Below are 14,599 nucleotides of genomic sequence, written 5' to 3' on the forward strand. Positions count from 1 at the left end.
AGAATGTGTGGTACACGTTATCTTCGACGTTTCCACAGTAGTGACAGAACGGTGAGTCCACTCTTCCCATTCTATGAAGATATTCCCGGAAGTAACCATGACCGGTGAGTAATTGCGTCAGGTAGAAATCGACTTCCCCATGTGGTCTGTTCAGCCATGTTTGAAGGTCGGCTATCAGGGAGTGCGTCCATCGACCTTTTGTACTCGCGTTCCAGTTTTGTTGCCACTGCTGGATCAGTTGCTCGCGCGCCCTTGCCGCGGCAGCTGCTCGACCTATCTAGGTAGGAAAGAGAGCTTTTCAGTGGTAACCCTGCTGCGAACAACAAGTGCACCTCTTGTTTTCACCAGCGGTGAAGTTCAGATAGCCATCAGGAAGGCGAAAGCCTACAAAGCCATGGGACCCGACGGAATATGCATGTTGATGCTGAAAAATTTGGGTCCTGCGGGAGTAGCGTACCTAACGGAGGTCCTCAATCTGTCAACGGCTACTCTCAATATTCCAGACATTTGGAAGATGAGGAGAGTGATCCCACTGTTCAAACCGGGGGAACCAGCCAACAAAGATGAGTCTTATCGTCTGATAACACTCCTTTCCGCGGTAGCGAAGACACTAGAGGCCTTGCTGCTCCCGTATTTCACAAACCACCTCACCCCAGCAAAGCATCAGCATGGTTTCCGTAAAGTGCACAGCACAACAACAGCACTTAACGCCATAAACACTCAGATGACCCGTGGCTTTAACCGCAACCGCTCCTGTGAGAGAACTATTCTAGCAGCGTTGGACCTGTTAAAGGCGTTTGACACCCTTAGCCACTCCACGCTGTAAGAGACGTAGAGGCCTCCTCNCTTTTCAGTGGTAACCCTGCTGCGAACAACAAGTGCACCTCTTGTTTTCACCAGCGGTGAAGTTCAGATAGCCATCAGGAAGGCGAAAGCCTACAAAGCCATGGGACCCGACGGAATATGCATGTTGATGCTGAAAAATTTGGGTCCTGCGGGAGTAGCGTACCTAACGGAGGTCCTCAATCTGTCAACGGCTACTCTCAATATTCCAGACATTTGGAAGATGAGGAGAGTGATCCCACTGTTCAAACCGGGGGAACCAGCCAACAAAGATGAGTCTTATCGTCTGATAACACTCCTTTCCGCGGTAGCGAAGACACTAGAGGCCTTGCTGCTCCCGTATTTCACAAACCACCTCACCCCAGCAAAGCATCAGCATGGTTTCCGTAAAGTGCACAGCACAACAACAGCACTTAACGCCATAAACACTCAGATGACCCGTGGCTTTAACCGCAACCGCTCCTGTGAGAGAACTATTCTAGCAGCGTTGGACCTGTTAAAGGCGTTTGACACCCTTAGCCACTCCACGCTGTAAGAGACGTAGAGGCCTCCTCACTCCCACAGAGATTCAAACGTTGGTCAGCGAATTATCTGAGTGGTCGACACTCGTCCGTAATGTTTAGAGACAAATCAAGCAAACCTAGAAAAATAAAACACGGGACTTCACAGGGTGGTGTCATTTCCCCACTACTGTTTAACGTTTATATTTCNCAAACCTAGAAAAATAAAACACGGAACTTCACAGGGTGGTGTCATTTCCCCACTACTGTTTAACGTTTATATTTCCAAGCTCCCTCAACCACCAGACGGATTCTCGATTGTCTCTTACGCTGACGATTGTTTGATATTGGCGTCTGGGAATGGAATTGATGACTTGTGCTCGAAAGAAAACGGGTATCTCTCCGAGCCTTCTCGCTTCTTCACTGCTAGAAGTCTAACCCTCTCCCCTACAAAATCCTGTGCGACGTTATCTACCACCTGGACGGAGGAGGTCAAACTACCGCTAGGTATTCACATCGATGACACACCAATTCCGAAGGTGAATAATCCTAAAATACTCAGAGTAACATTCGACAGTCTGCTCTCCTTCTCTGCGCACACAACCGAAATTGTCAACAAAGTTCAGAGCCGCAACAAGGTCCTCAACTCGCTAGCCGGCACTACCTGGGGCAAAGACAAAGACACGTTGCTGGCAAAATACAAGGCAATTGGCCGGCCGGTTCTAAATTATGCAGCACCAGTGTGGTCGCCGGAGACCAATAGGACGCAGTGGATGAAGCTACAGACAGCACAAAACACCGCACCACGGACAGCGACCGGATGCCTTCTGATGTCGACAGAACACCACCTGCACGACGAGGCGAAAATGATCTCCATAAAGGAGCACAACACAATGCTCTGCAAGAAATTCCTAGTAGGGAGCCACAAACGTGAACACCGGAACAGACACCTACTTGCACAGGAGCCCTCGCCAAGGCATGTCAGAAGGCAGCTTTACGCACTGACGGGCGAAGTCCATAGGTTCATAAAGCCGCCTCTGGACCCGTCAGCTTATCGACAGGCCTTGAGCGGCATTCACAGGGATTCAGTCTCAAGTTACGTCGACTCCAGACCTGTGAATGCCGTTATGGGCACACAACCACCAGACATAGACGAGACGGAGCTTCGTCTGCCTCGGGAGATACGAACCACAATAGCCCAACTTCGCTCTGGCTACTGCAGCAGGTTAAACTCATACCTGAGCAGATTAGATGCAGATGTGCCAAACTAATGGCCGGCATGCGGCGAGATACCCCACGAATCGAATCATCTCTTCGTATGCCCGGAAAACCCAATGCAGCTAACGCCTCTGTCCCTGTGTACAGACCCTATAGACTGCACGCTTCTTGGGTCTCCTGTTAGTTGAGCTTGACGACAACGACTGAGATACTAACCGATCTGGGCGAGGTTGTTGTAGCCGCTACAACAACTGAAAAACTGACCCTAATATTGGTGAATTGCTGGTTTATTATCAACTTTAAATCGTTATCATCAAAAATTGCAGAATTTATGATATTAATTTTGTCAAGTGATATCGAAAGCATGAAATGTTTTATTTCAACTATTAAAATTCTGTTTCTTGTCATAAAAATTTCATAAAGGTGCGAGTTTTCAATTTGCACTTTAATGTTTGCTAACATGCTATTCACTCTATTTGTTAATTTATTAATTTGATCTTGAATTTTTGAATCTATTATTGTTTGACTCACTGAGTTGAGATTGCCTAAACTTCACATGTTCGAAGTCATCGAAATCAGGTGTGCCGGCTATTACTTTCGAAGAAATTCAAGCTTCTTGCTTGTCTATGATGTACTCTTATAGCTGTCAGCAGTGTTCCCAAATGTTTGGTGTCTAACTCCAAAACTTTTCTCAGGTGTTCTCGTTGAAAACCTTTAGCCAATTGCATTGTTTCATCTGCAACTTTTGAATACGTAGCTAAGTTAGTTGTATGCCGGAAGTATCCGTAGTCCTGCCAAAAGGTAACGTCTCCATCTAAAACCGAAATATATTTCGAGTGTAATCTGTCAGCCTCGTTGCCACAGTTGACATTAGTGAGATCATCACAAACAAGATCCTCGAAAATGTTTTTCTCCATTATACAAATTTAATTTTTATCTATCTTAAGTTGTCCTTATGGACCACCCTCCCTTTTATCAGAACGGCTGTCCCCAAGTCAACTTCTATTCTCTCCTCAACGCATAGCGGCGTAAGCTTATTTCCGAATCTTTTGTTCGTTTTTACTATTCCCCACTTCAAAAGTTTAATCTCGGCTTGACTGATTGTGTTTCTTTAACTGAACCTCTTGAGCCGTTTTAACTTTATTTTTTATTTGTTCTCTGAACTCATCTGTGTCTGAGTGTATTATATCAACTGGTTTCTGGTCAGTCACCGAGTGTATGGTCCTATTATATTCTATTGTCGCTTGTATTACACTGTGGAACAAATTCAGGTTAGCAAAAGTTAGGTCGATTCTGAGAGTGAGGGGTGAAAATAGAGGCTAAATTAGAAGACCCGTATCGCGGCGTTTGTTTATGTTAGTTCGAATTTTTTTTTAATCGACGATTGAATTCGAACTTTGCAGTCAAATGCCGATTTTCAGCATATTGTTTATATGGTTTTTTGGCTATAACTCGGCGACTAATTGATATTTTTTCAATCTGTTAAAGCCAAATTATTGTTAGAGACCTGTGCAACAATTAAAATTAAAAAAAAATTGATTTAGAAAATTTTTGTAGTGCTTATGGAGCAAAATTTTGGAATTTTATTTTTTTTCATGCTTTTTGAACATATTTTCCAAAAAAAATTAGTCCTTTTTGCTTTCTGTTTGATCTATAATATGCTTCTCAGTTTCTTCAATAAATTTCATTTTAAAAGAAAACAATCATAATACAAAACTTGCGTTTTCCAGCTTAATATTAATTTACTTCTCATTTCTTATGTACCAATTTTTTCACTGTTGGTTTTGAAGAAACATTGAAAAAGAAATTATAAAAATATGGAAAAAAATACAATTTTGAAATGTTAGTTATGAAAAGTTTTAAGTAAAAAAATTAAATTAATTAAATTAATGATTTGGCCAGTTGCCAAACGACCTAAACGGGGTTAGATCGCCGAAACAAGTGCCCTTGGTCAGTGGGCAAGTGTGCGGGTATTTGCGGTGGTTGGAAAAACGAAAGGAGCGATGTCTAGGATGGAGCCAGAGGCAGAAAACCCCACGAGAAGTCACTGTATGATCCCTCGGTATTCTCTGGCGACAAGGAAGACGTCGCCACTAGATTTAAAACATTGGATGACGTTGCGAAGATAACAGAAGCCTGCGAAATTAAAATACATCTTTTGTTTTTTTCTGGCACGTCCGGATTTTTTTTTTTATTGGTGACATGTATATTTTGGAATTTCTAGCAATTTGCATGAAAACTCCATAAATAAACGAAGTAATCAGAAAAACGTATTTAACTTCGAAGTTAACGCCAAGAAAATTGATAACAGCCGGTTTCACTAGCAATTTCCATATAAAATTCAAAAAATTAAAATCATTTATCACTTAAATTGCTTTCGTGAAATTGGCTGTAAAAATTATTTTCTTAGCGTTAACGCGCATTACCAGCGTTAACTTGGAAGGTTTAGAAAAAGCCATTGTCGAATATTTTCCCAACATTGACTCTGAGGATGGCTTCAGCTGGATAACAAACCCGTTTTCATATGGCTCAAAAAGTAAACCTACTAAGATGACCAATTAAGCTTTTGAAAACCTTCTGGACATCAGTGAAAACAGCACTTTTAATATTGAATACCACGAAGGGAGCCAAGAGAGTTCTGGATGCAAGTGCATGCAGAAAACACTGCTATTGGCACGATTGCATTAAAAATACTAGTGACTTTTAGGCCCTTATTATGAGTTGCATTAGATTTTCGATCTTCGCTGGTTACCGAACATCGAAAGTGAAATTATGAGCTATGCAACCGTGTCGAAATTTTCGTTGAGTATCGAATTTTCTGTCGAACAGAATTTTGCTTTCGATGGTGTAGCGAAGTGTTAGAAAATTGTGAAAAATTTATGATTTTCCAATTGTTTTTTTTTAAATTATGGCGGCTAGACACTAATTTTAAACAATTTTTATTAATTTCATGCAGTTCCAACGTCGTGAATATTAAACACAAGCTCGAAAAGCTGGTTTTACTTGTGAAAGAAAATCCCAATACTAAGTCGGAAGTTTTTAATAAATTTGTAGACAAATTTCTTAAATATACACTTAAACCCTCTTAGACATTTTATAGTCCTGGCCAGTTTACCAAGCTCTCATTGAACCAGAACTCCGTTGTACGTATTTTACCACGATTTTATAATATCGCTTTCTTTTTTATTTCATTTTAATTAGCACAAATTTGCTATGTTTAAGCACACTATTTATTTTGCTCGATTTGTAAACAAAACTTCTCAGCTGTGAAAAATATACTATTGTAAACAATCTAACCGAGCGAAATTCACAATAGCGCTATTCTTCATCGAATGAGCGACATAATACCAAATGAAAATTCAGCACTTTCGACCACAGTCGAATGCATTTCATAATAGGGGACTTACTTTTACATTTCTATGTGAGACTGCATTTTCAACAAATGCTTCCATAAACAAGTAATTTTTAAGCAAAGAAAAAACAAAACAAAACCGATTACAATTCCCATCTAAGAATTTAAGATTATCGTTAATCTATTCATGATCCAATGATCGGATTTAAACCAAATTAGACCACCTGTCAGGTAGCACCTTTCCTTTAAAAAAGAATTATAGTAATCGGTTAACGTGGTCCAAAGATATGCGGTAACATTCATAGAAAAAAATAATAAAAAAATATTCCGACGAATTGATATCCTTCTCCATTTTGTGAAGTCGGTTAAAAACAAATACACCAGCAAACTCTCAGCGCCAAATGATTTCAGGGTAAAATTGTCAAAGCTCCCAATAAAGTTAAAGGAAATAATGAAATCAAAACAATTTCAGTCCTCACATTAAACTTAAAGGAGCATAAAGTTTGCATTGTGTTTTCTTGTTTTCGTACCCCTACGGTGCCGCGAAATTTTTTTAGCACAACAAGGGTGCCGAGGTGAAAAAAGTTTGGGAGCCCCTGTACTAGGGGTATTCTCGAAATCTTGCAAAGCCATTGCATTGAAGTGCATAACTTGCAAACACACAACAAGAAAATACATGGGAAACAGCATTTCCTATCGCTGCAAAGTATGCAACGTCTGGACCCTTGTACATATTTTGCAAAAAAAGCATAGTAAGATAAATGCGACTCTGTGCTAAATGTTTAGTTGTTAAGAGTCGCTACATATTTCTCTCATTCCTCTCATCTCGCTCACTTAATTTTTTTTTGCTGTATCTTGTTGTTGTATTTGATACAGAATTTCGCTGCTTGCTAAATTTGCATGCTACCACTTTGCAATGGGGTGCTCTCGTACTCTTCCGAATTTGGAAGAGTATTTTTGCATTTCCTGCAATCCGTGCAACGTGCAAGACTTCGAGAATACCCCTATGTCTAGCATGGGGTATAGATAGCATGATTGGATAATTTTGTTGTTGTTTCTTGTGTTCAAACCCCTATGGTTTAATACTTTTTCAAGTAGCCTTTTGCTTTAATAACAGCTTTTATCCTTTTTCACTAATTTCCCATTAAAATGATTTTTTTTAGATGCTGCGACTTGAACGGAACTGCATTTTTTAAGTGTTAAAAGATTTCACTATTTACGTTGTTGTTTTTGTAATTTTTTTCTTTCGATTCTCGATTATAAAAAACCACATTTCAAGTTTTGTGAAATTAACAAATTCTGCATCCAAACCTTTGATTATTAATATATGTATAGAAGTCCTTTTCTATATTCTGAACTTTATTTAATATAATAAAATGCGAAGTTACAAATGAAAGATGTTGCACGAATGAATTAGAAAAATATATACCAGGAAATGTATGAATGCAACAAGCAAAGGTATGTTTAATTAATTATTTCTTCAAAGTTCATAGAGATGCCATCTCAGCAAGACGAATAATGTAGTAGTCCTTAACCCTACATTACTCCCCTTCCTAAAACAGCAAAAGGTAATTGCTGCAAAGTCTCAGTTTCGACAAGTACAGTCAACGCTTCTTCCCTCGGAAAATAGGCCGGCTTGAGCCTATCAATCGAAACAGTAACTTGCTTTGTTCCTATCAGAATGGTATACTTGCCTGTAGTTGGGGGAGATGCAATGACATCGCTGGCGTGCATTAAGATCGCCGAGACAACAGTGTAATACTTGGTATCGTCTGTCGTGATACCAGCGCGCGCAAATTGCGGTTCGGCCTGAGAAAACCACAGACGTGCATCAGGTTTCCAAAACGGCGGTGGTTTAACAGCAAGACGCCCCAAATGCAGCATGCTTTCAACATCCATAAATCTCTCCTTCGCTGACCATATTCATCGGCGGGGTCACCAGTTATAGAAGTCGTTTTCTATATTCTTAACTTTATTTAATATAACACTGTGCGACAGATAATTTTACACACGAAAAAATCAATAATATTCACAAAACTGGGGGCCAAATATAGTAAAATTGCGTTTTTAGTTTTTTTCTCTGACGTCAGGACTTTTTTTAAAAGGACTTGAAATTTCTAGAATATGATTGAATAAAAAAATTATTGAAAAGAATCGATGCATTGTAGAATAAAAATATGGGTATCAATTAAAAGGAAAAACTCTGTAGAATAGAAAAAATAATTAATTTTTGGGTGCACCAGGACGAATAACTGTTGAAAGTGTCCTTTTAAAACTTTATCCCTTCCAATATTTACTTTTGAAAAAAATATATGTCAAGGACTAATATGTTAACTACATCTTCGAATTTGGTCCTTCTAACTTTATTAGTTTTAGATAAAAAAATTTACACTTCTCTTAATAAGATATTGATAGTTACAATATACATAAATGAAGATACTGGAATCGTTATTTTGGAACCATGTATGCGATCTAACAGAACAAACTGACCGTATGATGTACGGTTTAAATACTTTATTTTTTTGTAAACAAGGGCGTAGCCAGCCTTTCAACTAGGGGGCAGAAGTTTATATAGAGGAAAAAAATGTTTTTAATGAATTTTTTTTCTTTGTGTATATAAATATAAATTTTTGGGATTAAGAAAGTATAAGTTTTCTGGTATCCTTTACAACGATAACAATTTTTAAAAAATCGGTTCGTAATTTTTTTTTTTTTAACATTTGTTTTATAAAAAAAGGTATTTTTTGCTTTTAAGTGTTGTTTCTCAAATTTTTATATACGAAGTATTTAAACATGCATACCAACGATACAGAATTTTTAAAAATCGGTCAGTAATTTTTTTGTTAAATTTTTGTTTTTTATAAAAAAAAGGAATTTTTTTCATCTTAAGCGTTTTTACTGAAATATTTATATACGAAGTATACAAATACGCATATCAGAAGAAAGAAGGTTTGATTGCGTTTACAACGATTCCAACTTTTTAAAAATCGATTAGTAATTTTTTTGTTTAAAATGGGTTTTTTTATAAAAAAAAAGTATTTTTTCCTTTAAATGTTTTTTCTTAAATTTGTACATACAAAGTATACAAATATGCATATCGGAAGAGAAACAAAATTTTTTGACTGGCCATGAATGTTATTACTTATCCTTTTGGGGAACATTCAAAAATTCCGAGTGTCCCCGTATCTTTCGATATTATAAATGCTTACTTAATCATTAAAACCGACCGAGTTTCCGTTGAAATTTCAACTAAATTGGATCTTGGGACTTTAGGCTCAGCGAACTTACTACGGTATGCATTTTTATTCTATTTATAAGGGGGTAGAAGAATGGCAAATAAATACGGGGAAATGCATCCATATGAAGGGGGTTTTTAATTGAATTACAAAGAGCTGGAATTCATAAGTTTTAAATTTTCCATTTAATGTGACTACAACCTAACAAAATGTGAAACATCGCAAACCGTCGATATATCGATGTTTTTCTGGCGATGTATTTTAGCATCGATGTTCATTTCTCCGATGCATCGAAACATCGATGTATCGATGTTACCCCCAAAATTTGCATCCCTAACAGTGCTAAGTTCGCCTTGTTAATTCTTGTTGCTTTTTCCACTATTTCACTTGTTAAGCCAACTACAGCGTGGCGTCGAATAACTGTTACCCAGGTTTTTTTTGAGAAATATGTTGCGGTCATTACAATCTAGTACAATCGAAATCGGCCGCTGTGGTGTAGTAGTAAGCAGTGCGCGCTTTCACTCATCAGCACCTGGGTTCAAACCCTGGTCAAAGCAACATCCGAAAAAATATAGAAAAAGGTTTTTTCTTAACAGCGGTCGTCCCTCGGCAGGCAATGGCAAACTTCCGAGTGTATTTCTGCCATGAAAAACAGCTTCTCATAAAAATGCAATCGCCGTTCGGAGTCGGCGTAAAACTGTAGGTCTCTTCGCTTTGTGTGAAAACGTCAAGGCGCACACCACAAATCGGAGGAGAAGCTCGGCCAAACACTAACATATTTGTAAGCGCCAATCTATCATCGATTCGCCAACAGTTAGCGAGTGGCGAAACGAACGAACTCAATGAGGTACAACCAAACTCGCTATCGTCTATCCGTGCTAGCTAACTTTGTTGTTGCTTTCACATGCAAAATTCTTCTTTAAGCGACCGGAACTCAAACATAGCGAGCGAGAAGTGGCGAATCGATGACGGCTATTGTTACAATCGAAATCAAATATTTGTTAAGTAAACGCGACCCTGCAGCAAGCTTTCGGAACGCCTCCACCGCAGCTGACACTGACAGAAGCATCTGTCAAAGCGGCAGCTATCACTTCCGGATCTTTTTCTTTTCGTGGAAGCCTAGCTCGTGAAGTGGACGTGTTCGGAAAATAATCAGCGAATATTCTAGCGATCCAGACGAAGATAAGTTACACGCCGTGATAAAAGGACACAAGCCTTGTTGCTAAGCCTACCGGCGAGAATATTGCGTCAACGTAGGTGAGGAAATGAAGTATAAACTGATACGATTCTTCAGGCGGCCACAAATCTACCGTAGTGCAAAACGCCGAAATTGGGTCGGGAGTGGAGTACACGTTGTCTCCGGGTGCATAATATTCACACAAGCGTACTGTCATCACATGAGAAATCTTTATATATTACCTCGAGGCCTGGAAGAAATCGTTTGTGCCGTGACGGTGGGAAGTCGCGGCCAGCTCTTTGGCCGAATTTACTCTGGGAGTGCTAGTCGCAAATGCGNTGAAGTATAAACGGATACGATTCTTCAGGCGGCCACAAATCTACCGTAGTGCAAAACGCCGAAATTGGGTCGGGAGTGGAGTACACGTTGTCTCCGGGTGCATAATATTCACACAAGCGTACTGTCATCACATGAGAAATCTTTATATATTACCTCGAGGCCTGGAAGAAATCGTTTGTGCCGTGACGGTGGGAAGTCGCGGCCAGCTCTTTGGCCGAATTTACTCTGGGAGTGCTAGTCGCAAATGCGAAGTTTGGCAGAATCGTTGGTGTCCCAAGCGTGCGTGAACTGAACACAGCCACGAGCTGCCAACTAGCAGTTTTTCCCCAACTCCGCCGCAAAGGCCGCTCGAATCTGGTGGTGCTAGAGTAGCGGTTCTAGGCAATCATATCAACGTCGCACGTGTAATAATTTAGTTCCAAAGTGGCAGCTTTTTCACCTTGCCGAGCAGTAAATGCAGTCGAAGCGACGAGGTCGCGGTTAGACATTCCCACGACAGCCGGTTCTACGTACCGGAATGACTCGGGTTTTACCCGACCGAGGACTGTTGTTTCGGCGATCTAACCCCGTTTAGGTCGGCGAAGTATCTCAGAAGTTGTTCGTCCATAGGGCTACATTCGCTACGTTTTCTCCTACTCAGGGCTGGCATCGAGTCAAACCCAGGGCCAGAAACCTACACCTGCTGTGTATGCCAGAGACGACTACACCACAACTCCACCTCTGTCAAGTGCAATGCTTGCGAGGGGTGGTGTCACCTCAGAGTCTGCTCAGGACTACGGACACATCGGCAGTGGACCACGTCGTATGTGGCCCCCTGCTGCTCAAACAGAGCAGCCTCCACGGCTAACCTCAGTCCACCAGAGCAGCCTCACACAGTCACCACAGCACAACAACATAATAACACCACAGACCATACCACAGCCACGACAGACCATAGAACACACACAGCCGCACCACCACCCACACGCCGCCGCCAACAACTCCTGGTTCCTCCTACAATCTGCAAGGTATGTCAGACCAGGATATTCCGTAATGTGACATCAGTCAAGTGCAACACCTGCCTTGGCTGGTGCCACTTTAGGGCATACTCAGGTCTGCGTACCACGCGAGACTGGACGAGGAACTTCGAGGGCCCGTGTTGCGCTGCTCGGTCGCAGACCCCAACTGCGACGCCTCCCGCCACCACCACAGGGCGGCAACCATCACAGCAGCGCACACAGCCAACGGCAGTAAGAACACACACATCCCTTACAGCCCACATCACAACACGTCTCCCGAACCACATTAAGCTCCTTCAATTTAACTGTAACGGGCTAGAGAGCAAGATTGAGGAGATAACCGTCTTTATGTGTCGGCATGGTATATTGATAGCTGCGGTCCAAGAGACGAAGTTGCACAGCAATTCAACATTGTTGAATTGTGCCGGGCACAACGTGCACCGTCGAGATCGCGAGATAATGGTGGTGGCTTAGCGTTCATCACGCACCACACCGTGCAGTATCGTCTTATCGAAGCAGACATCGACCGCAGGGATACCACCCTAGAATGTCAGGGCATTGCTATCCGGTCAGGCGATGTTGAGCTCGAAATATTTAACATATACAAGCCCCCTGTCACCTGCTGCCCGGCAGGATATCACCCTGATATAGGTGCGCTCCTCAGAGGTGAAAACCGTATGGTAGTAGGTGACTTTAATGCGCATCACGATCTTTGGCATTCAAGCCTGTCAAACGATCGTAGGGAAACAGAATTGGCTGAGCAGATAGACGATTCGACATTCTGCACAATGAACGACGACGCACCCACCAGGATTATGGGTAACTGCAGCAGCTCGCCAGACATCACCATAGTCAGCGCTGGTCTGATAAACAGCATAACATGGCGACCTAGGCTGACTTTAGCATAAGACCATCTACCCATAGTCATCTCGATAGATAAGCCAACCGACTTTGCCTCCGCTAAACACCGGACCTATATCAACTTCTCTAAAGCTGATTGGAAAGGTTACGCGGAGTTTACTGAAAACACCTTCACTGCGCTTCCCACACCAACCGACGTCCATCTCGGTGAACGTAAGTTCCGCAGGGCTGTAGCTGCTGCTGGAGCTCGCTTCATACCGGCAGGATGTATAACGGACCCACGTCCAAACTTCCCTGCCGAAGCGGCCGTTCTAGCCGATGAGCGCGACAGCCTTCGTCAGGCCGATCCCGGAGATCCTCGTATTAGGGATCTCAACGCGGAGATTCGGCAACTAGTAAACGTACATAAGCGGAAGAAGTGGGAGGAGCATCTGAAGACCTGTAACTTCGCCTCTGGTGTGAGTAAGCTTTGGTCAACCGTGAGGTCACTGTCCAATCCGAAGAAGCACGACCACAGAGTCGAAATTTCTTTCGGCGACCATACCAGTCCATACTGCATCCTCCGGTGGACAAAGCCAAGCGTCGAGTGACCAGAAGGCTGCACAAACTGCCAACAACTTGTGCCCCCCTTGCTCTCACTTGCGGGGAAGTTCAGGTGGCCATCGGGAAGGCGAAAGCCTCCAAAGCCATGGGTCCCGACGGAATATGCATGATGATGCTGAAAAATTTGAGTCCTGCGTGGGTAGCGTACCTAACGGAGGTCCTCAATTTGTCCATGGCCACTCTCATCATCCAAGACATCTGGAAGGTGGGGAGAGTGGTCCCACTGCTCAAACCGGGGAAACCCGCCAACATAGGAGATTCTTATCGTCGGATAACACTCCTTTCCCCGGTAGCGAAGACACTCGAGGCCTTGCTACTCCCGTACTTCACAAACCACTTGACCCTAGCGAAGCATCAGCATGGCTTCCGTAAAGTGCACAGTACAACAACAGCACTTAACGCCATAAACACTCAGATAACTCGTGGCCTTAACTGTAAACGTCCCTGTGAGAGAACGATTCTAGTAGCGTTGGACCTGTCAAAGGCTTTTGACACTGTCAGCCATTCCACGCTACTAGAATATATAGAGGCTTCCTCTCTCCCACAGAGGCTCAAACGGTGGTCGGCAAATTATCTGAGTGGTCGACACTCGTCGGTAATGTTTAGAGACAAATCGAGCAAACTTAGAAAAATAAAACAGGGGGTTCCACAGGGTGGTGTCCTTTCCCCACTACTGTTTAACTTTTACATTTCAAAGCTCCCTCAACCATCAGAGGGAGTCTCGATTGTTTCTTACGCCGACGATTGCTCGATCATGGCGACTGGGAATGGAATTGTTGACTTGTGTTCGAAAGTAAACGGATATCTCTCTGACCTTTCTCGCTTCTTCACTGCAAAGTGTCTAGCCCTCTCCCCTACGAAATCCTCTGCGACCCTGTTCACAACCTGGACGAAGGAGGTCAGGCTACCGCTAGGAATTCACGTCGATGACACACCAATTCCGACGGTGAATAATCCTAAAATACTCGGAGTAACATTCGACAGCCTGCTCTCCTTCTCTGCGCACACAACCGCTATTGACAATAAAGTACAGAGCCGCAACAAGGTCCTCAAGTCGCTAGCCGGCAGTACTTGGGGCAAAGACAAAGAAACGTTGCTGGCAACATACAAGGCAATAGGCCGGCCGGTTTTAAACTACGCAGCACCAGTGTGGTCGCCGGGGACTAGTAGGACGCAGTGGACGAAGCTACAGACAGTACAAAATACAGCACTCAGGACAGCGACAGGATGCCTCCTGATGTCACCAGAACACCACCTCCACGATGAGGCAAAAATGAACCCAATTAGGGAGCACAACACGATGCTCTGCAAGCAGTTTATTGTTGGGTGCCACAGATGTGGCCACCCAAATAGACAGCTGCTTGCAGAGGAGCCCTCGCCGAGGCACGTCAGGAGGCATCTATATGAACTGACGGACGAAGTCCAGAGGTTCATTAAGCAACCTCTGGACCCGTCAGCTCATAGACAGGCCC

Source organism: Rhagoletis zephyria, unplaced genomic scaffold, assembly GCF_001687245.7.
Source record: "Rhagoletis zephyria isolate East Lansing unplaced genomic scaffold, Rhagoletis_zephyria_1.1 Rzeph_scaffold_00222, whole genome shotgun sequence".
NCBI classification, from domain to species: domain Eukaryota; kingdom Metazoa; phylum Arthropoda; class Insecta; order Diptera; family Tephritidae; genus Rhagoletis; species Rhagoletis zephyria.